Here is a 21,606-nt window from a genome sequence, read left to right on the forward strand (position 1 = left end):
GTGCTATGCACTGAGCTTAAAGACCAAGGACGAAAACCCCAGTTACATTACAGATGGCAACAGACTTGCAAGTGTCAGCCTGGAGAGGAGTGTTCTTCTCTACCTCATCCTTAGGAAACAAGTCTTAAAAGGGGCAAAAGAAAGGACTGTGGGAAGGAAGAAGGGATGAAAAAAAAGGAGGAAGGAAATAAACAGTCTTGTTTTCTGAAGCCCTCAAAGCAAACATTTTAGGCTTCGTTCTCTATTTTTCACTATAGGATATAGTGAAACCACAGATAGGTGATAACCAAGTTTGTCTATATCAGGATATAACAAACCTAAGGGACAAAACATTCAGTAATCGATATTTTTTATATTGTTTATTGTCCACATAGCTAATTTCAAGTAAATTAAACAGAACGCATCCCTTTTCAGAAGGGGTAGTAATCATTTCTTATTAATCATGAATACTAATAAAAACTAAGTTTTTTAAATTTAAATTTTATTTTTATTAATTACAGTTTATTTACTTTGTATCCCAGCTGTAGCCCCCTCCCCCTCCCAACTTCACCTTCCCTCCCTCTTCTTCTCCTATGCCCCTCCCCCAGTCCAATTAATAGAGGAGGTCTTCCTCCCCTTCCATCTGACCCTAGTCTATCAGGTCTCATAAGGACTGGCTTCTTTGTCTTCCTCTGTGGACTGGTAAGGCTGATCCTCCCTCAGGTGGAGGTGATCAAAGAGCCAGCCCATGAGTTTATGTCAGAGATGGTCCCTGGTCCTATTATTGGGGAACTCTCTTGGATATTGAGCTGCCTTGGGATACTTCTGTGCAGGGTTTCTAAGTTATCTCCATTCATGTTCCTTGTTTGAAGTTTTAAATAATCTTAATCATCAATAACTCACTGACCTAAACCTAGGCTTTTACTTAGGATTACCACTTTATCACATGTGATATGAATAACTCAAAATCCACTTTGTAGAGCCACATTTCTGAAATCTCCTCTAGCCTCTCCCAGCAACCACCAATTGCTGACTGCCTATATATACTCAAGAAAGGATACAGCCATGTAAGCCCCTTCCCATCTACACAGAACATTAATGGGCTCAGTCTTACACAGGTCTCATTAGGGAAATCACAGCTGCTAAGAGTTCAGGAGGGCAAGAGTGGTGACATGCCTAGAGGACAGCATTCCTCTGCAGCATCCGCTTTCACACTTTCACTCAGGATGAGAATCAGAGATGCCAGGAATATAGCAGTGCCCCCTCTGCTGAGCAACAGTCTTGACTCAGGGCATTCTGAAAAGTCCTGTCAGGTTTTTGTGGATCTACAGATCTTCCAAAGGAGAGAAAGATGGCTGCAATCATAAGACAGGGTGGCTGCCATCTTCCTGTAGTTCTCAGCATCTTCCCTGAAGCTCCCAACATCCCCCTGTAGAATCCAGGACCCTCCCTGTAGCACCCAGCATCCTCCCTGCAGCACTCAGCATGGCCCCACTGTCCCTGAGTGCAAAGAAGCCATGATTACTTGTGCTGTGATTTCAGTGTGAGTTCTACGGCTTTGCTCCTTGTCTGTATCAGCACTTTGACTCATTCTTGCTCACCTTCATGTGCTGAAGGACCCTTGGGCATCCATAAAGAGCAGTGACTACAAGTTCCCCACTCTCTTGATCACTTGACCTTAACTCTGGAGGCTTTTCTGAAAAGAAAAGGAGTGTTCTTATCTACCCTTCCCTGCCCCCACACAGAGGACAGAAAGAGCATATAGTAACAACATATTTAAAGTCATTTTACAGAATGCAAAGTACTACTGTTATTGTTACTAATCCCCAGTGCTAGGAATAGAAGTTGTATTTGTGTACATGTGTGTGTTCATGTACGTATTTTAAGTATATGGGGGAGTGTGTGTGTGTGTGCGTGTGTGGGGGTCAGAGCTCCACTTCAGGTATCATTCCGCAGGAGGCTGTCCTGGGGAACTGTGTGTTGTTGACACAGCCTGGAACTCCATGATTTGTCTAGACTGACTGAACCTCAAGCTGATGAAATCCTCCTGTCTCCACTTCCTGAGCACTGGGATTACAGGCATGAGCCATGAGGTGCAGCTTCCATGATACTGGGCCAGACTCAGATCTTCTTGCTTGCAAAGCAAGTATTTAACCAACTGAGCTGTCTTCTCAGCCCAGGGGGAAAGTAGTCAATCTTCCTGGCAAACTAGGAGTGAGTGGGCAGAGTACCTACGGGGAGGCCATCATTGTGTGGGACTGTTGTGACCAGAAGTAAGTTAGGCAGCAGGTACTAGCATAACACACAAAGTTAATTACAAAACAGCACTCATGAAACACAGGTGAGAAGTTAATAGATTAGACTTCATCAAAAATACAACTTTTCCTCAACAGAGAGCCCTGCTAAGGGGAGGAAAGGAAAAGCAAAAGACTGGCACAATATTTGAAAATCTTGGTATTAACCAGGACTGAGTAGGTAACACACAGCCAGCTTTTGAAATGCAACCGTTTAGAATCTTAGTCAGAAAACAGACAAAGGCATAGACCCACATGTCACCTAAGATGACAGATCATGCAAACTTCAGTCCCACAATCTATGAGGGAAGTGTGGGTTTAACCCAAGGAGGCACCCACATATCAACAGAACAACGGATGAGATAAATGGCCATAGCCCCACACTTGGCCAGAGGCAAAGAGACTGATGCACTGATGGTGCGTGACTTGGCACAGCCTCGGTGGAAAATCTTTCAGCAGTTCCTTTTTAAAAAAAATCAGACTTAACTGTTCCTATGTAGCCCGCTGCAGCCTCCTACTTATTGGCCTGGAATATCACCCCCAAATGGAAACTTACGTTCACCCACAAACTTACGTGCAAATGTCTGCATCAACTTTGTTTTGGAGAACCCCAGACTAGAATTACCCAGCTGTCCTTCAGAGGATGAAGGACTAACCACAGACAATGTGTCACCGAATGCTTTCTGGCCATGGAAAAGAACAAACTGTCAACGAACGAAGCAACCTGGGGAATCTCCAGAGGGAGGGTGGGTGGAAAGCTAAACAAGAAAAGCTACTTCTAACATCGTGTAGTATAAGATTCCATTTAAAACATTCTTGGCATAATAAAATACAGAAATATGGGTATCTTTTCAGGGACTGGGAGGAGGGGCGGAGGTGATGGGAGCCAAGAGGCAGCCTTGCAATGAAAGAAAAAGTAGCCCCATGTCTTTGAATGGCTGGTTTTCTGCTTGCTGATAGTGCCAATGCAAGCCCCGCCTACACACGACATAGTGCTATAAAATTGTACACACAGTGTTAGCCAGATGTCTGCCAGCTTCCCAACTCTGTAGAACAAAATCCTCAGAATCAATAACTTAAAAGGGAAGAGGTGATTATTGGCTCCCAGATCTAAGTTCAGCTAAATCCCCAGCAGAACACTGCTCTACGCTTCTGGTCGGGAGCCAGATGCAATGGGGAGGAACAGGAGGAAGGGCAAGCTCCATCAAAAAAGGCCAGTATATCTTAGCTCTCTTCAAGGTCAGCATGATCTAAGGATGTCCCACCAGGACCCAATTCCCCAAGTCTACAGCATCTCCACATTGAATACAATACTTGACAACACACAACAACAACAACTCACACACACATACACTGACAGATTCTCAGCAGCAAAACTATGGCACATATAGAGGTACACACATATACATATAAAACTTAAGTCTGAGGAAGGGCAGGCTGACCCAGTGATACTCTGAGTAGAGGATGCCCTGTGGTTTTGCAAGGTCCAAGGGATGCAGACGGAACAAGTGAGATCCCTGTGGCATCTCTTCTAACTGCATCTGAATCCTCAGTCATATTAGAATACTTCAAAACACAAATGTGTAAAATATGTTTACAAAAAATGGCGAAGTTCTTTGAGAAAAGTGCCCAGATTCTCTTCTGGGAAGCCAGGGAACACGGCAAGGGAAATAGTGGGGGACAGTTTGCTACACTGCTTGTTTCTCCTGCCTGCTAAATACTGTATTTAGAGCTCATCCCAGAATCCATCAGAAGCTAGCTCATAGCATGTGTGGCAACCAGACCCCTCGCATAATCTCTTTACCAATACAGAGCACCTGGGCAAAGGTGGTGCCTTATAGGATCCTGACAATTTTACTGTGAGTTTTTACATAGTGGAAGATACTAATCAAAGCATGGTGTGTAGGTATGTGGATGCTAATATGCAGATTTATGTGCACACACAAACACACACAGAAAAAGCATCAAGAGCTCTTCTGGGCGGGTACAGTACAATTCATTTGTTATGGAATGTTGTCCTCTGAGTAAATCAGCCTCCATCTTCATCAGATCACTTTTCCTACTTGCAGGCACTCACCGCCATCTGTCTTGTTGATTGTTGGCAATCCCTCATTAGAAGGAGGGGCTAGAAGAAAGTCATTGAGCCTTCACTTAATTTCCAAGGCCTCCTCCCCGTCATTTGTATGCAATTCTGTGCTAATTCCACATGGCCTCAGGCCTCAGGAGGTGGCTCCTTGGGGGAGCTCATCTGCAGCTCTGTGTGGCAAGGAGGAAGCTATTATCAATGATGGGTGAAGACCTTCCACTATAGCTTCTTCGGGGTCACCCATGCTCTGCCCAATAAAACTCATTGGCTCTTGTTCAGATTATTTTCTGTCAACTTTGCACCCTTAGGGTCATCTGGGAAGAGGAACCTCGGTGGACAAAATACCTTTATCAAACTGGTATACATTCAAGTCTGTGGGCCATTGTGTTGATTGTTGATTGATGCATTAGGGTACAGATCACGATAGGGATAGGTGCTACCACCCCTGGGAAGGTGGTCCTGGGTTGTATGAGAGAGCAAAGTGAACAAGCCAGTATCAACCCTCCATGGTTTCTGCTTTAGTCCTTGACTCCAGGTTTTTGCCTTGGCTCCCCCTGATCACAGACTGTCAAGAGAAAGATGAAATAAACCCCTTTCCTTCCAAGTTCCTGTGGCCATTGTATTTACCACAGCAATGGAAAGCAAACTAGGACAGTTCTCCAGGGAGAGCTTTGGTAGAATGGTACTTTGGTTTGGCACTGGGACCTCCTGAGAAAGGATTTGGTGTTGGTTTATGTCTCCCCAAAGAAGGAATTCTCACATCATTGCTTGGTGGGTTCTACTTCTTAGAACAAAGCAGACTTGGATTGGAGAAAGGAGGGATTGCAGAAGTGGCTTCACCCTGGCCACACACACCTCCTCCTCTCCACAGCTCTTTTTCTTAGGAGGGTGTGCCTCCATGCCTGTGTGCTCAGAGAGCATGAAAAGGCTGCCCTGTGGGTCACCTGAGGATGGAAGGCAACAGTCTTGATGCTCTATCACAATTCCCACAAGGAGCTGAAAATCACTGTGAAGCCCCTCCTGACAAACAAAGGCTCAGTTTGGGGCTCCAAATAGTCTTTCCACTTTTATCCACAAAATTTTCTTTTGCAGACAGAATCACTTTAATGAAACTCTTGGTCCTATGACTCCCAGAACACTTGCTCTAGAGGGCCACAGCCTGCTGCCCTGTGTGGTACACCCAGGTTTCCTGCTACCTCCCAAGGACGGCAGGGATAGGAAGACAGTCTCTTCCCACAAGACGAACTCAGAAATTGTAATAAAAAGCTTATTGTGATAGAGGGGGAGTCCTTTGACCACCTTTGACTGAGACCTACTTACATTTATTCAGAGGTGTGAGACATTAATAACATTTTATATAAAAAACATGATTTTAATCACAGCAGACCACTAACACCCAGCCCTCTAATGTGTACTCAATTGCTTGTTTGCTCCATGTTGATTTACTTCTAAAATATCTTTAAATTTGTTCCTCAGTGCTCTCTATGACAGAGTCAGCATCTACTTTCATCAAGTGTTGAATGCCTATAAGCCATTTTGGTAATAGCTCATGTTCCACATATTAGTAATTGTGGCCATTTTATGAGTATTAAGCAGCGGTTACAAATAAGCCCATTTCAAGTGAAACGCTTGGAAGCTATTTTATACTTCCAACAAATAAGGGGTTTAGAACATTACTTAAGATGTTACTGAGTTTCTTCATTTCGACTGTCAGCTTGCACAACCTGAATCACCTGGGAAGAAAGTCTTGATGAGGAATTATCTGGATCAGTTTGGTGGTGGTTTGACCGAAGAGTATTGTTGTAATTGTTCACGGATATAGGAAGACCCACACTGAATGTGGCACCATCTCGTGGGTTGGCCATGAACTGTGTAAGAGTGGGGAAAAAATATAACTAAGCATAAGAGGCAGCTAGCAGTCAGGCAGCATGGGTGTGCATGTGTGCATGTGTGTGTCTGTGTGTCTCTGTACTAGTTTCTCATTGCTGTTTACCATGATGTCATGAGACTAGCTGTCTAAAAGGAAGGACTGCAATTTGGGATTGTAAGCAAAAGTAAGTTCTGCCTGTAAGATGCTTTGGTCAGAGTATTGTATCAAAGCATCAGAAATTAAACCAGGACACTTACTTTTTGTCTTTCTTTTAAAGCAGCAAATAACAAGCTCTTGCAAAATATTTTAGTGGATGTGACCACAGACAGACAGGTTTACTGTCCTCTGAAGTGAGGATAATAAAATATAAACTATGCTTCTCCAATTAGCCCTATGAGCCATCACACTCTCTCAATGCTTTTTAAGCCAATTACAAATAATTTTTAGCTAGTTTTATTGAAATATGATAGTTTTATGCTATCTTCACATTGCAACATTAATTTAACTTGTTTCCTAAAGGGATTTTTCTATAAGGAATGATTGATCAGAAATTGGTTGTGATATGGGGGTCAATGTCATCATCCCCCCACAGGATGCCCATGTGCTTGGCCCGTTATTAGCTCCCTGCTCATTATCAATGCAATACAAACAGCAGTCCGCCCTAGTAATCACATCCCTTATGTAGGATGATTGTTTTATTGTGACTATCAGCTCATTATCCTGCCTTTCTATTCTCCTCTAGAGTGACCACATCTGGTAGAAGGGAAGATGTAGTTACTGAGTCCAGTCCAGTGTTTCTGTCTCTCACCTTGTCAACGAAAGAAAGGCTCCCGCTGGCCCCTACAGACATATGGATATTCCAGGAGCCACGTAAAGGTAATGATACACCTACCTTTTTATGCCTGACATACAAAGGATTTGTACATTTGCCTTAAAAGTCGTTAATGTGAACAAGCATAAAAGTATGTTTGTGGATGGGGGGGTTCATTTGCTAAATCAAGCATACTTTAATGCCAACAACAAAACTCAGGGTGAAGTTGGGGAATGTTTCCTGTGGCTAGACCAGGACCTGGGCGTACTGCCTGATCCATGTGGAGCATTACATGGAAGTTTCATGATGCCGTTAACAGGCCTTGTCCACTCTCCATAGTTCCTTTGTGCTCACTCCTGAGAAGTTGGATCTGTTTCCATTTTCAGTTCTGTCCAGGGTTTTCACGTTTAAGGAGGGGTGTTTTTATTTAGAACCTCACTGTATGGGAAGGATGTCACAGTCCTCCATTATTGATGGATCTTTCTGATCAGCATGAGACCCTGCTTGCTGTCGGCTTTACAGAATTCCAGGCTATGGCTGAGCTGCTTTTGTCAGAAAAATGAGCTATGGTGAAATAACACAACGTAGCACAAAAGTTTATGTTAGCCATGTCTGGACACACTCAGAAATCCTGAAAATATTCACATACTTGTATGGCTTCCACCAGCATCTACTTTCTGAGTTCTATATATCTACAAATCTCAGCCTGATACCCACCAAGCATTTCCTCCCAAGCAGCTACCATGACTCCTCCTGTCCCTGGGATTTGAGGCTCTCAGTTCATTTGTATGGGTGGGACCATAATGCATCAGTGACTGTCCTGTTTTGCTTCGTGTATTGCCTTTGGTGTATTACGTGCCGTATATCTGAAATCCCTTTCTTGGTAAGGCTGAATGATCTTTTAGTATCCTCTTATCACTGGACATGCCTGGGCTTCTCTGCCCTTCACCTATCAAGGCTGCCACTGCTGTAACTCAGGGTGGAGAAACACAGGTTCAAATCATTGCTTTGGACACTTCAGGATAGGTTTCTGTAAGTGGAAGTGTGAACCACATAGATCAAATGGCTTAAGTTTGTGAGGAAACTCCAGGATTTTTGTAGTGGGGATGCCATTTTACACTCGCATGAACACTGTACAGTTTTCAGCATCTCTACAACCACATCCATCCTAATGAGTGTAAAACAGTGTATCCAGGTAGTTTTGATTAAAATTTCTATAAAGATTAATGTCTATTCTATTTACTCTTCTGGGTGAGTATTAAGCTTCCTCCCTAGGGTCCTTCTAGTTATTTAGGACTCTGTTGCCAATCTTTGATCACTTTCCCCTGGTGATAAGAGGGAGCATTGCCAGGCCACAGAGGAAAAGGATGCAAGCAGTATTAATGACACTTGGTAGGCTGGGGTCAGATGGTAGGGGGGATGTGCTCCCTAATAGGGGGAAAGATTGAGGGAATGTGGGAATGGGAGGAGAAGAGAAAGGAGGCTACAATCGAGATGTAAAGTGAATAAACTATAAAAAATAAATTTAAATTAAAAATTAAATTAAAAAGAATTGCAAAGGTAATGATGATGATGATGATACATGCATGCATCCTCCCAATCCTAGAAATAAATCAACTGTTGGTTCCTCCATGTACCCTTAGGGTCCACACTACTATAGATTCCCCTGGAGCTTTTGTTTCAGCCCCACCTCAGTCAGGAAAGGGATAAGCACTTCCTGTTAAACAGCCATATTGTTTATAACCCAATCCTATGGCTTTCACTTCAGCATGCAGTCCTCCAGTCCCCAGTTTTGTCTGCCTACAGCAGCTACCTTCTTTACACAGCTCCACGTAAGGACCTTGGGCTTGTTCTTGCAGGAAACATAAAAGTGCCGTGGAATGGCACATAGACTAACAGCATTTTTTTTTCTGTCCTCTCGTGTGCTATTTACCACTGTGATTGCTGAGACATAAACACCTGTGGTGCCCTGCAGCTGGTACAAAAGAAATCCAATTCACTGTACAGAGTCCAAGTAGAAAACTCACTGGGCATGCCATTTCCATGCTAAAGATATGACTGAAAGTAAAATCAGTAGCTGTTTCCGGAGAACTGTGAATGGTGGCAACTTAAGCAGGGATCACTTGTCCAGAAGGATTCTGACTTCCCTCCAGATTTATAAATTGGCGTTTCTCTAGTTTGAGAAGATGCTGTAAGCAGTGTTCCTGTCTTTAGTCTTGGGCTTCCAGCAAACCTTAAATCAGATACATCCCTTCAAAGCCTTAGTTGAGTGTTAAGGGGCTATAAACCAAGGTCAAATGAGATGAGTTCCATCTAATCATATGCAAAAGGTGACAGGAGTAGCTAAGCATGCATTAATGCACTTTTGGTAACCTTGGTTTTAACTGTGCTGTTCAACTTACTTCATCCTCAAAATAACAGCTTCTCACCCACATTTATAAATCATGACTTATATGAAAGCAAAGTAGTATACAAAGTAATATACACTAGTGTAAACTTAAAGATTACAGGTGAGTAAATGGCCCAGGAGTGATTAGACATAGGTAGGCATTTGACCTTTGAAACCATGTCTCTGACTACTGAACCACTCTCTATCCAGCTCTGCAGAGCCAGGTATCCTGGGTTGTTTGTATGTGTATATGTGCATGTGTAATGGATCGTGTGTATGCACAAGAGCTTGGGAAGCTGCTAGGATGCTGCTAAATCATGATTTTTCACTCTACGGTTCAAGGCTGTTAACAAAAGTTTCTTGTTGTTGTTTTTTTTTTTTGTGGGTTATATTTTTTTTTCTTTGAAACAGGGAACAGGGTCTCACACTGTGGTTTATTAGTCTGTTCTGGTACTTGCTATATAGCCCAACTTGGCTGTGACCTCATGACAGTCCTCCAGCCTCGCCAACCAAAATATAAAAATTATGGGAATGCCTACTTTACTACTCTCATAGGTTTGTTTTCCCCCAGAAAACAACCTAATAATTTTTAATCATGTTGTCAGGATCATCATTAATACCTTTTCAACTGTTCATCATAATTCACTTGTAATACTTTATATGAATTCTTGTGACTTCATTATAGTGTGGTATTATAAATATTATGAAGAGTTAAAAATACATAAACTTGTTTCAACTTTGATTTTCCTGGAATTTATCTTAGAAAACAATAGAAACCTGCCTTTCACAGGACTTGCATTTTTGAGGTCACCAACTATGGGCCACCAACCTTCTGGAGAGTAGAACGCCAGGTTGCCATTCCTGTCCTTCCTAGAGTGTTATAGAAATGGCTTTCTGTGATATTCTTTTCTTTCCCTTGAGAACAATGAAGCTGCAGCCAGTGGGTGTTTGGATAGAAGCAAAGTTGAGAAATAGGCAAGGTCACTTGGGCCCATGCATCATTGGTGATGGATGAGAAATTCAGAGAGTCAAATACTGTAGTGGATTTAGAAAACAAAGAATGTAGAAGGCAGGTGACCAATAGTGAGGGCTTGCTGAGTGAGTGGCAGTCAAGCATATATGTGTCCTGTGTATGTAGCCTATGACCTAGCTCCTCAGGAAACATGTGTGAGCCTGGAGAAAATAAACTCCCTAATAAAAAAAACATGCATAAACAAAATTACATGAATATGTGAAGAGGAATAAAAACATAAAGTTCAAAGAAGAGCAGGTACATTACTGCTGAGATCTGTGGTGGGAAGAAGCCTGTCCTGCTGGGAAATTGTGGCCTAATAGTTTAAATACCAACTTGTTTGCTGTTTTCATATTCTCTCCCTAATAAGAGTTTACACCCTCTTCTTGGATCTTAACAGAAAGATTGGGTACCATTTTTCTAGGAGGGATCAAGTATTGTTCGTATTTCTAGAGAAGTATATCCTGCAGAAAGAGCAAGTACCATATTCCATTCGGTTGTCTTCTAGTTAAGATTTCTTACCTGTTGTCAATGGTTCCCTTTATATGGAGTTAACCAAAATGGACTTTCAAAGTTCTGTCCAAAAATAGAAACATATGACCATGGGCTGACCACCCCGCAATGGCCAGGCCAGAAGAAAAACACACATGGGCTAACTGGCCCATAGCAGCCCAAAGAATGATACCCAAGTGGCTGCCCTGGCCACACCAGCCTGAGGAGGCTAAAAAGAAACACACCAAAGCACCTGCCACTGGCACTGCTATAATAGGAAAATGTGTGATGGAGACATGGGAAACATGGAGTACATGGTAGAGAGATGGAAGAGAAAGTGAAGCTGAGGGATTCTATACTATGGAGAAAGCTGAAACTGGAAACTCAACAGCAGTGAGGAGCAGGTGAATATGAGGAGTCCAATGTGAGGTCCTGGGCCAGGCTGCTGGCAAGGGCCATGTCTGGGTCTCTGATACTGCTGTAGCTGAGGTCTGTGTCAATGTCTGTGCCCCAAGTTACCACCAAAGGCCAAATGGATATCCATGGTCTGGGCTGCCACAGGAGACCATGTGGATATCTGAGGGCTATGCAGCCTTGGGAGGACATGATTATCTTAGTGGCCTGGGCTGCCACTCAGGCCATGAAGACATCTATTCCCATGCTGCTGCTGGGTGCCAAGTCTGTGCCCATGGACCTGTGGCAGCTGGGGTCTATGTTGATGTCCTAGGCCTGTGCTACCACCAAAGGCCATGAAGTTATCTCTGGTCTGAACTGCCAACTGAGACACTGTGCTGAGTTGGCCCCACCCTTCACCAACCAACACACTTGGGAGAACTAGCACAGATGACCCTCATAGTTGGGGAGTGGAAGCGTGTAAGCTGGTCCTAAGGAAGAGCTGGCCCTGTCCCTAGTCTGCTTTGAGCAGCTTTGACAAAGGAGATAACCCTCCCCCTGACCTTAGCTCTCACTCACTGCCAGTGGCAGTTAGGACAGCTGGCTCTGGGGTCATGAGAGCAGGAGAGCTGTCCCTGCCCCTCACTGGCTATAGCACTCAGAAGAGTAGGCCCTACACCTCACCTGGGCAGCAGCTGACCTGGTGGCAAAGGCACAGGTGAGCCAGCCTGTAGGACAGGAGAGCTGACCCTGCCCCTTGCCAGCTGTGGCATTGGGTGAGCTTGCAGAGAAGTGCTGGAGAGCTTACCCTGGTGGTGCCTATGCAGCAGAGCTGGTGGTTTGACCAACTCAGCTATGTCCCAGGCCCAGATCCAGGGCTTTGAGTTTGTCCACCTCCAACATCTGCCCCATCTATGATTCTGCTGGGACACATGAAAGAGCCAGTCCGACAGGTCAAAAGCTACAGGATCTCCATAACACATGGCAACAACAGGATATCCAAGAGGAGTCCTGTGAGGATCCAGTATAGATAGTGTCACAGAAGCCAGAGGCCTTGAAACAGACCAACAACTCACTGCAATGAACATCTGCAAGTACAAATGTGTGGACAAAAGGGTACAGTGTGCGAAACACTGAGGCACACAGTGTAACTTCCATGACAAGATTTTTTAATCTTTTTTTCTTTTGAGGGGAGGTTGCAATGGAAGAGGATAGATATGAAGGGACGGGGAAATGAGTGAGATTGGAATGCATGATGTGAGATTAATAAAGATTCAATAAAAAGTTTAAAAAATAGAAATATGTAACTTGGTTCGGTATAAAAAACATTGTACAACATGTCCATCAAAGAATACTAACGTGTAGGTAAATACAGTCTTTCTCTTTGCACCTATGAAGTCTATCATGCATCCAAATTGTCCAGAAGCTTCTAGAATCATCCTTGTTGGGCAAGGGGTGGAGTGCAAGGTACATAGTCTATTTTTCTCTTGGAAATACTGTAATGTACAGGATAAAAACCATGTTGGCCACATCCCATACAAAACCTTCACAAATGCAGAGAGCCATGTAAAATACTTGGGTAGAAAGGAACCCTTGTTTGTTATTTATTAACCACCTGTTATGTCTGAAGTGACCATTACTTTTTGAACATAGAGAATATAGCAGATAGAAGACTAACTTTTCCCTTATCAGAAATCTTTTCAAGTTAATGTAAAAAGAGGCGAGCTGGGCAGTGGTGGCACACACCTTTAATCCCAGCACTTGGAAAGAAGAAAGAAGATGTATCTCTGAGTTTGAGGCCAGCCTGGTCTACAGAGTGAGTTCCAGGACAGCCAACACTACACAGAGAGACCCTGTCCTGAAAAACAAAATAAAGCAAAACAAAAAAGCCTAAGTCCTGGGGTGGATGTGGTTCTAATTCTGTACCTGTGAAAAACCAAATAAGAAACAGCAAGGCTGGAATACCACAGATGTGGGCAGATGCAGTGAGATACTGAGCTAAGCACATATAACACTATAGCACATATAGGTAGAAACAGAAAGATTAGGAGATTAAGGCCATCCTTAACTACACATTAAGTTAGAGGCTAGCCTGGGCCACACAAGACCCAATCATATCAAACACAACACAACTAATTATAAATTTAATTGGACAGGAAGATTAAGTGGAAATGGGCAAAGGGTTGAGAAGACATTCTGGATTTCATGTGAGGAAAGATGCTCATGGTACTACAGTGGGATTTGATGTCCTGTTCACTGACAACCATCAAATAGGTTATGGTACTATAAGAGTGTGGCACAGCCCCTTGACACACCATGTGACTCAGGGAAAGTCTGCCTTGCATAGCCACTCCACCTCAGCTGCTACATCTGCAGAGCCTGCATGCTGGGGACACAGGCCAGTCTTCATGCTTTCTACGTTCGCTGCATATCCTAAACAGCTCTCTGTTCTGTCTGACAGTCATAATCATTGCATTTCTATCCCTAAGGTCTATGGGAAGAGTCTAGAATGAGCTTAAGTGGCCCTTGTCACATGTTAAGCCTAGAAGGAGTGTGGCTGTGTCTGTGACATTTATTGACGTTTTACTGCTAAGAGCAGGATTTGGGGAAATAACGCAGACATTCATCCATGGGAGATCGGTTAAGAAATTGTGTTGCATTCATCTCATGGGACACTATGAGATTTTAATGAGTATGATTATATGAACCTAACCAATCATCTCAAGATGTGATGTTACACGAAAACACACCAGGATAGCAGAGCTTTGTGTGTAGTGTCACTGAGTGTGTGTATTTTACAAATACCATCATCTGTGAGTGGTTTGCAAGGTAAAGTAGGGGTCACAGGAAGGGAACGGGAGAGGTTCCCTCAGAGGAGGAAGATTTCTTTGCATAGCCTATATTCAGATGTTTTCAGGTCACTGCACTAGGTACACGTATGTTCCTCCTTGGACATAATACTCATGCTAAAACTCATTACATGATCATAGAGAAACCGCAGACCAGCATAATAAAAGCACCCCAAAGACACAAGCTGATAGTGGCCCTGGGGAGTAGAGAGTTGCTCCGCCACTGGTAATGATGTGGACCCCAGACGTGTTGGCAGGGACACACCAGGAGAGAATGTGGAGGTAGAATGCAGTGATAGAGTGATGTTGTCAGCACAGGGAGAACTGGACCTCTGAGAGAAGAGGGCTCTCACAGAGAGCCACACACTCCGAGTGCATGTGAGGCGTCGTGGAGACAGGATGCTCCACCAGACTGAGCAAAGGCCCTTGGTGAGAAATACAACACTGGCTTGGGAAGAGGCAATGGAGTCTCGGTGCATACATGATGCAGCCCTGTCATGGGGCATGGCAAGTAGGACAGCTCATTCGCAAAGAATTGTTTAAAATGCTCTGTGTGCCCTCCCAGGGCCTCATGAGGAAGGAATCGGTCCACAGAATAGGGTCTGTTCACTCTCTTTCCAGCATGGGTTTTTTGTGAGCTGGTGGGTGGTTCTGAGGATGAGCTGTAAATTACTCAGCTCTTGCGCACACCATTTTCCTTGTACCACTCTGTGGGAACCTGTCCCAGGCCCTCTCCCAGCAGGCTACCAGGCCAAGGCCTGCTGAGTCTTCCCCAACTTGGAAGGGAGGCTACACCCATGCCGTGCAGCCCAAGCCTGCTGGAAGCCTGCTTTAGAGCCCACGCTCTCCACAGTGACGGATGAGGCTCATCTCCCATCATTTCATGGGAGAGTCACAGGCATAACTCTCATTAGCGCTAATGGCAGCTTCTTACATAAATTTTACAGGGCGGGAATGTGGGAGGCAAGCCACTCTCTTTCATTCCTCACAGGTTTTCCTACCACAGGCTTCATTCCTCTAGTCTGGAGCTGGCTTCTGTGTATCATCAGGTACCTTGCACTCGAACTGCCAACTCTCTTTACTACATGGAGATGGACTGTAAGCAGCACTCTGTGCGCACGTGTTCAAACACCTCCTACTTGTGCCATCCGCCTGGCAAGCACAGATATCCAATTAGTGCAATGGAGCCAACGAATCCCCATGTGTTGCTTGTACCTGCTGTGAATGTCACTCTGCTCAGTGATAATGGGGCCTGGTCCCAAAATAGAGGGAGGGTGTAGAGGGCCAGAAGACAGAGTCCTCAGCAAGAGCTGAAGTATTTTTTAAAGTGACTACAGATACCAGCCCTTTCTGTAGAGAGTCAGCGTGTGATGCCAGGCTGAGTTCAGGAGTAGGTGGCTAAACACCTCAGCTGCCTGGTCTCTATCCTTTCTGTGTTCAAGAGGAAGAGGCCTGACATCCTCTTGTTATCTACTATCCTCTCTTTTCCCAGAAGGATATAAGGATAACATATATGCTCAGTCTCTGTTCTCCAAAATGATGATACGTGTCTTCCTCTCTGTTGAACGTATCTTCAGCTATCAACTTGCCCTAAACCTTGAGTCACCTGGCAGGAGGAACCGTCAACTGAAGAACTGCCTCCATCAGATGGGCCCGTTGCCATATATCTCTGTGATATTTTCTTGATTGTTGATTGGTACAGGGAGATGGGGGGTCAAGCACTCTGGGTGGTGGCACTCCCTGGGTAGGTGGGTCTGGGGGATGTAACAAAGGCAGCTGAATGTGAGGCTGGAAGCAAGCCATAGGCAGTGTTCCTCTCTGCTGTTCAGTTCCTGCCTCCAGATTCCTGCCTGGACTTTCTTCTGCCTTGGCTTCATGATGGGCTTTAACCTGTGTGTCAAACAAACCCTCTTCTCTCCAAGTTCATTTTGTTCTTGGTGTTTACTGTAGCAAAGAGAACACTCTCCAATCAATCAAAAAGCTCCTTAGTCCAAACTGTGGCCTCATATCTGGCAAAGATGACATACAAGTCAGCATTTGTTCCTGGATGTTCAAATGATAAGACTTTTGCACACATATACACAACTACATCTTCATCTCCTCAACCCACAAACAGTTCAGGGCACTGACTGACTTGATGCAGGTCTCTCTGTAGGTGGTGTTGACATGTGTGTGCGTGTGTGTTGTGTGTGGGATGGCAGTATACAAAGCAAAATATAAGCTAAGGGTAGGGAGGTTTAAGAGAATACTTTACCAGCAAAAGTGCTACCACGCTCTGAGCCTGGAACACGTGTGCTGTCTCACATGACCCTCACGTACCCAGAGTGATGGCTGTCATGACTACATAGCAAGGGGAAGTCAGAGACATAAGTTGGTAGCAGAGCTAGGTTCAGGATAGAACTTGGGCTCTGAGGGGCATTCTCTTAACTGCTGTGTGTGATTCTCTAGGGGCCAGATTTATGAGAAGGTAAGGAGGGAATAGAGAGAAGTGTTCTTTGGCAGTGGAAGGCCATCACTCATAGGCCCAGGGACCCTTCACTCCAGCAGAAACTATTTTGCTGTCACTTTCTCATTTCCTGAAGTACATTCTCCACAGACAATGAGGAAAGGGACAAGACTTGAGCATATCTGGGAGAAAAGCCAGGCAGGAGGCCAGCAAATGGGGTTCAGGCATGCACCTATCTGCCAGGAAGCCCTAGAGACTCATGTGGTCTTCTGGTGTCTTCTTGTCTCAGCCTTATGAAGGCACAGTAGGAAATAAGGCTGAGGGCTGTACTTCTTGGGAGCAAACTGATAACAGACAAGCCAGGAAGTTCACAGACTATCACAATGACTCTACAACTGGCATTACCAAGGTGAGGAACTGAGGGCCAGCAGGAAGGTAGCAGGTTCATTGCACGGAACACTGGCCCTTGCATGGCTGCACAAAGATTCACTGAGGTCAAGGCATGGGCAGGAATGGTGGCACAGGAGTCAAGGGATCCAGACTTTGAAGGGGCTGCTGGAGTGGAGACAGAAGTCCTGTGCACTGTCGCAGAACATGATTTACCAAAAGTCACTGTGAACCAGGAGCTGAAATCGCCAAGGAAGGTGTCAGGGTCCACACAGAGAATATCTGTGAGGTTCAGGTGAGTCAAAGCTGTGGAGAGCAAGGGTTAGAATCCAGCATCAGCATTCCCTCCCAGTTTGTACCTAGGTGTCAGGCCTTCCAGAAGGTTCTGGAGATAGCATCAAAAGGCCAAGAAAGTGGGTACACGGAGAGGGATCCAACAATGAGATTTCAAGAAAGGGTGAGAATTCTAAGTGAGGATGAAGGCAGGAGAAGGCAGGGACAGCTGACCTTGAGAACACGGCCTAGGATGGTAGCAGCTAACAGTACAGGGGTTGTATCTGGTTGCTGGAAGAGAGATGCAGGCCATTGGCCTTGAGCAATGGATGGAGAATGGCCTGGAGTGCTGAGGATGGGTCAGGCCCTAAGCAGAGTGCCAAAGCACTTTCTCCATTTATGCCAAGACTCCATAAGAAAATAATGAGCAATTTCATGGGATTTCTATCATAATTTATCCTTCATCAAATATAATGTATCAGAACAGGTTTTCTGGAGGAAATACATGTGACTAAATTTAAATTTTGTAGCATTGCCAGTTGCAGTATGGAAATACTCAAAATGTGACCTAAATTCAATAGGTTATTTTTCTGGTTGTGTACCATCGTCGGTGTTCTTCCTGGACTTGGTGCCCATATGCAATGCTACCTATGGCCTCAAAAACAAAACTCTACCAAAGACACAGGCTTCATGAGTGAGCTAGAGGTATTAAGAGGAGCTGCATAATATCTTCATCACGGCTTCAGTACAGAATATCTGAAGAAGGAACCTTTCACAGCCATAGAGTCTTGAGTTCAAAGACGTGTGTGCTGGATAAATAAGCAGGATTTGGCTACAGACAGCTGAACTGCAGATGTCTGACTTCAAACCATCTGCTAAGCCAGATGTGCTTTTGCAGGAGTGTAATCCCAGAACCCACAAGGCTGAGGCAGGAAATGCATTTCAGTTAGAGCTAATTAATATAAGACAACTATGATAAGAGAAAATCTGCTTAAGCCAGCATCCCTGAAGAGGGGACAGAGCCACAATACACCATGCTCAACAGATGGGCAAGTAGGTGTTACCGAGGGAATGAGATAACCAAACACTCACTGCCCAGGGTTCAGTAGGGCAATGACAAAGGGCCTTTCTGCTGTTCACTCCTTTGGTAAGTGATAGGGAATATCTTTTTAAGTAGAATACTCAGTTCGTATCCAGGTTTAAGACCCTCTGCAATGTCTTGAGGCACACTCTGGAGCCATCCTAATGACCAACATCAGTAGACTTGTTGTTCTCAGAGGGAGTATATTAAAGCGACAAGGAGTTTTAGGCTAGCTGCAGGAGACTTCACAGTGTCCACCATCTTCCAACTATAAATGCAGGCCACAAAGTTCTGTTCCCACCTTTCTCCAAAGGCCCAATGAAATGCAAACTACAGTGTAATCAGAACAAACCCAGCCATTCATCAAGAGATGATTTCTGCTCACCTACTATGCGAGACTGTGGAAGGGTCAAACTTCAGGTATTTTCAGTTGTGTGTGTGTGGTGTGTGTGTGTGTAGTTTATAAGCTGAAAGAACTTTCCAGAAAGGCCAGCCTAAAAATGCCCCACTGTTCTTTACCAAGACTTTCTGCCTCCTTTTGCTGTTCTTTTCTGTTTCTAAGCACATTGTTTACTATGATGATGGTGTCAGTAGGAGAAATTTTGTAAATGTAATAGGAGTCAGTTACTCATTGATAGATTTTAGCTTCATGTTGACATAATAATGGCGAAGCAAAGGACTCTGTCCCTGACTACAAATGCTTTCTCTTTAGATGTTCAGGTAATTGAGCCCAAATAACCAACCTGCAGCAAAGATTCACAACTCAGGATTCCACAGACTATAAAGTATAATAATACTTTTTCTAAAACATCATATTTATAGTTTTATCTAAAAGGAGGCCAAAATGATTGTTTTTTTAATAAAGCCATATTTCAAGTCTCCAGAAAATGTTGGATTCCCAACTTGAAAGAAATCCAGATTAAATATATATATACACTTGTAATTAGTTTTCCTGCCCGAATGATATTCAGGGGCACGTTTGTATGTGCACACTCCTATCTCAGGTCAGCTATGGGTCAGAAAGGTGCCTAAGTTCGTTCAGGTTCTCATCTGCACCTGTTAGGGTAATACACCAACTCCAAGCAAGAAGAGCCATTCTCAGATCATCCAGGGTGAAGACTGAGACTTAGCCTCATCTCTATCCAGTCTCTGTCCCTTTCTGTCCAGCCACAGTACACTCTGGCAGAAATGTCTGCTATAAGTCTAGTGTGTGTCCCTTTCTGTCCAGCCACAGTACACTCTGGCAGAAATGTCTGCTATAAGTCTAGTGTGTGTGCTTGTTATGTGCACTTCAGGTACTGCATACATGTGAAATTTTAGCACCTGCCAAGAACCCAGAATGCACATTCCCAGTATCCAGTATCGAGGAGAGACCTGTCTCCCACTTTGGTTCCTACACTCACACTGTGCAATGCTAATGATAGACCCCTCTGATTCATACACACACGGACCAGTGTCCAGTGCTTAGGATAAACCCTGTGTTCCTAAACATACAGGTATCAGTGACTAATTACAATACCAGGGCAAGAGAAATTAAACTGAAGCAGTGGCCTCTACCTATTATCACCTGCAGCCAGAACACTGCAGGTAGGTTCCTTCATAGGAATGTCGCCACAGCTGTCATCCCATGAAGCAACCACACACACACGTACACAGTCACAAATATACAGCCAACACATTGAAGGAAGGTTACTCCATGCAGACTCCACAGGAGTCTGGCCACAGCTGTCCTCACACAAAGCAAATATGCAGTCTTCATATTTCCTATGTCTACATCATCTTTGGATAGCCAGGTATGAGCCATAATCACCTAGTTTCATCCTACTTACTGCTGTACATGTAGCAGCCATTCTACATGGAAAGGCCATCCTTTTTTTCTCCTCAACCCCGATGACACTGGCCATTCCCTACTTCACAAGGTCTAAACACATGAAGAGTAAGCTGAGTGCCTCAGTTGGTACTGGCACACCTTATCTCTACCAAAGTCTCAATCGTTGTTAAGAACTTTCTGTCTTATTTTAATAGGCAGAGAACATGTGATCTTCTCTAGATTCAAGACCACATCCATTCTTTATCATCTGTCCTGTTTGTTAGGAATGAGCCACATTTTCCCATGTTTAATTCAACTTTGGACATTCCTTTAAATGACAAATTTTCTGTCTTCTAACAGTAATGAGGTCAAGGTACTGGCTAGTTGGCTCATTTAGTGAGCGGATGATACGCCCTTAAGAACACAACAAATTCATACATAGAATTGTCGTGTGACTTTCTTTTTGAGACTGGGGCTTAAATACTACAGTTTATGGGAGAAAGCACTGAGAAGCACAAAGCGGTTCTTAATTATCATGAGCATCAGGGGAGGTACACAGCGAACCTCTGCGCATCAGCGTGATTTACTAGCTGTCTTCTGAGTGCTGTGGCTGTCTCAAGCCCAGGAAGTAAACAGAGAACAAGGTCATTGAACAGGAACTCGGAGGCCACAGAGTACAATATCAGTGGGGCAGTGTGTACAGGCTGCTAAATAACTGGGTCCAGTGTGTCCAGTTATGATTAGAGGAACATCTAATAGAGACAAGGTCCAAGACGTCAAGGAAGCCTCTGGGAGGAATGTTCCTGAACACAGTTGTGAAGCTAAGAGGGGTTTAGTGGAGAGAAAAGATGGAGAAGTGCGCATTTGCAGCCTGAGTGTGGGCGAAGGTGTGCAGTGTGAAGAGAGTCCGCAGGAGAACAAACTAAAAAGATAAAGGAGGGCTTTGTTATTACCAGGCTCAAAGACTCTCGTGGAATTGAGATTATGTTCTGAAAGCTACAAGAATAATGCTAAGGAAAGAAGCAATGCACTCTCACTTATGACTGATGGTTCAGCATGAGATGGTGATTGAAGGAGACAGGATGCTGGAAAGGATGACAACTAAGAACATAGTAATATATTCTGGGGCACTAGTCAGACCGACAGGGTCCTCTGACAAGGGTGGCAGCAGGACAGATAGAAATGGGCCAACTGAGAGATACCAGACAGTCCACACTGACAGACTGACAAGACCACTGGGAGGCAGTAGATGGAGGATGGTGGTGTGATGGAGGCTGGTCAAGGGAGGATCAAGCTTCTCTGTTTGCCATTGGGTCTGATGGCATCATTCACATATGTGGGAAAAAAGAGGAGACAATAAGGTAGCTGAGTAAAAAGGGAATCTGGCCAAAGGCGTGAGCCAGGCTACTACATTCATCTTGAGTTTAAAGCTAC

General features: G+C 44.3%; 1 protein-coding gene across 22 annotated transcripts in view; it reads left to right on the plus strand.

Moving 5' to 3' along the window:
- Nucleotides 1–21,606, plus strand: part of Myt1l (myelin transcription factor 1 like) — a 392,362-nt gene that overhangs the window by 197,271 nt on the left and 173,485 nt on the right. For all 22 annotated transcript variants that reach the window (XM_060366542.1, XM_060366574.1, XM_060366552.1 and 19 more), the window contains one exon: nucleotides 6,972–7,105. The gene's annotated coding sequence lies outside the window, so the exon portion shown is untranslated. The remainder of the gene's footprint in view (nucleotides 1–6,971; nucleotides 7,106–21,606) is intronic.

Source organism: Meriones unguiculatus, chromosome 1 (genome assembly GCF_030254825.1).
Source record: "Meriones unguiculatus strain TT.TT164.6M chromosome 1, Bangor_MerUng_6.1, whole genome shotgun sequence".
Taxonomy (NCBI): domain Eukaryota; kingdom Metazoa; phylum Chordata; class Mammalia; order Rodentia; family Muridae; genus Meriones; species Meriones unguiculatus.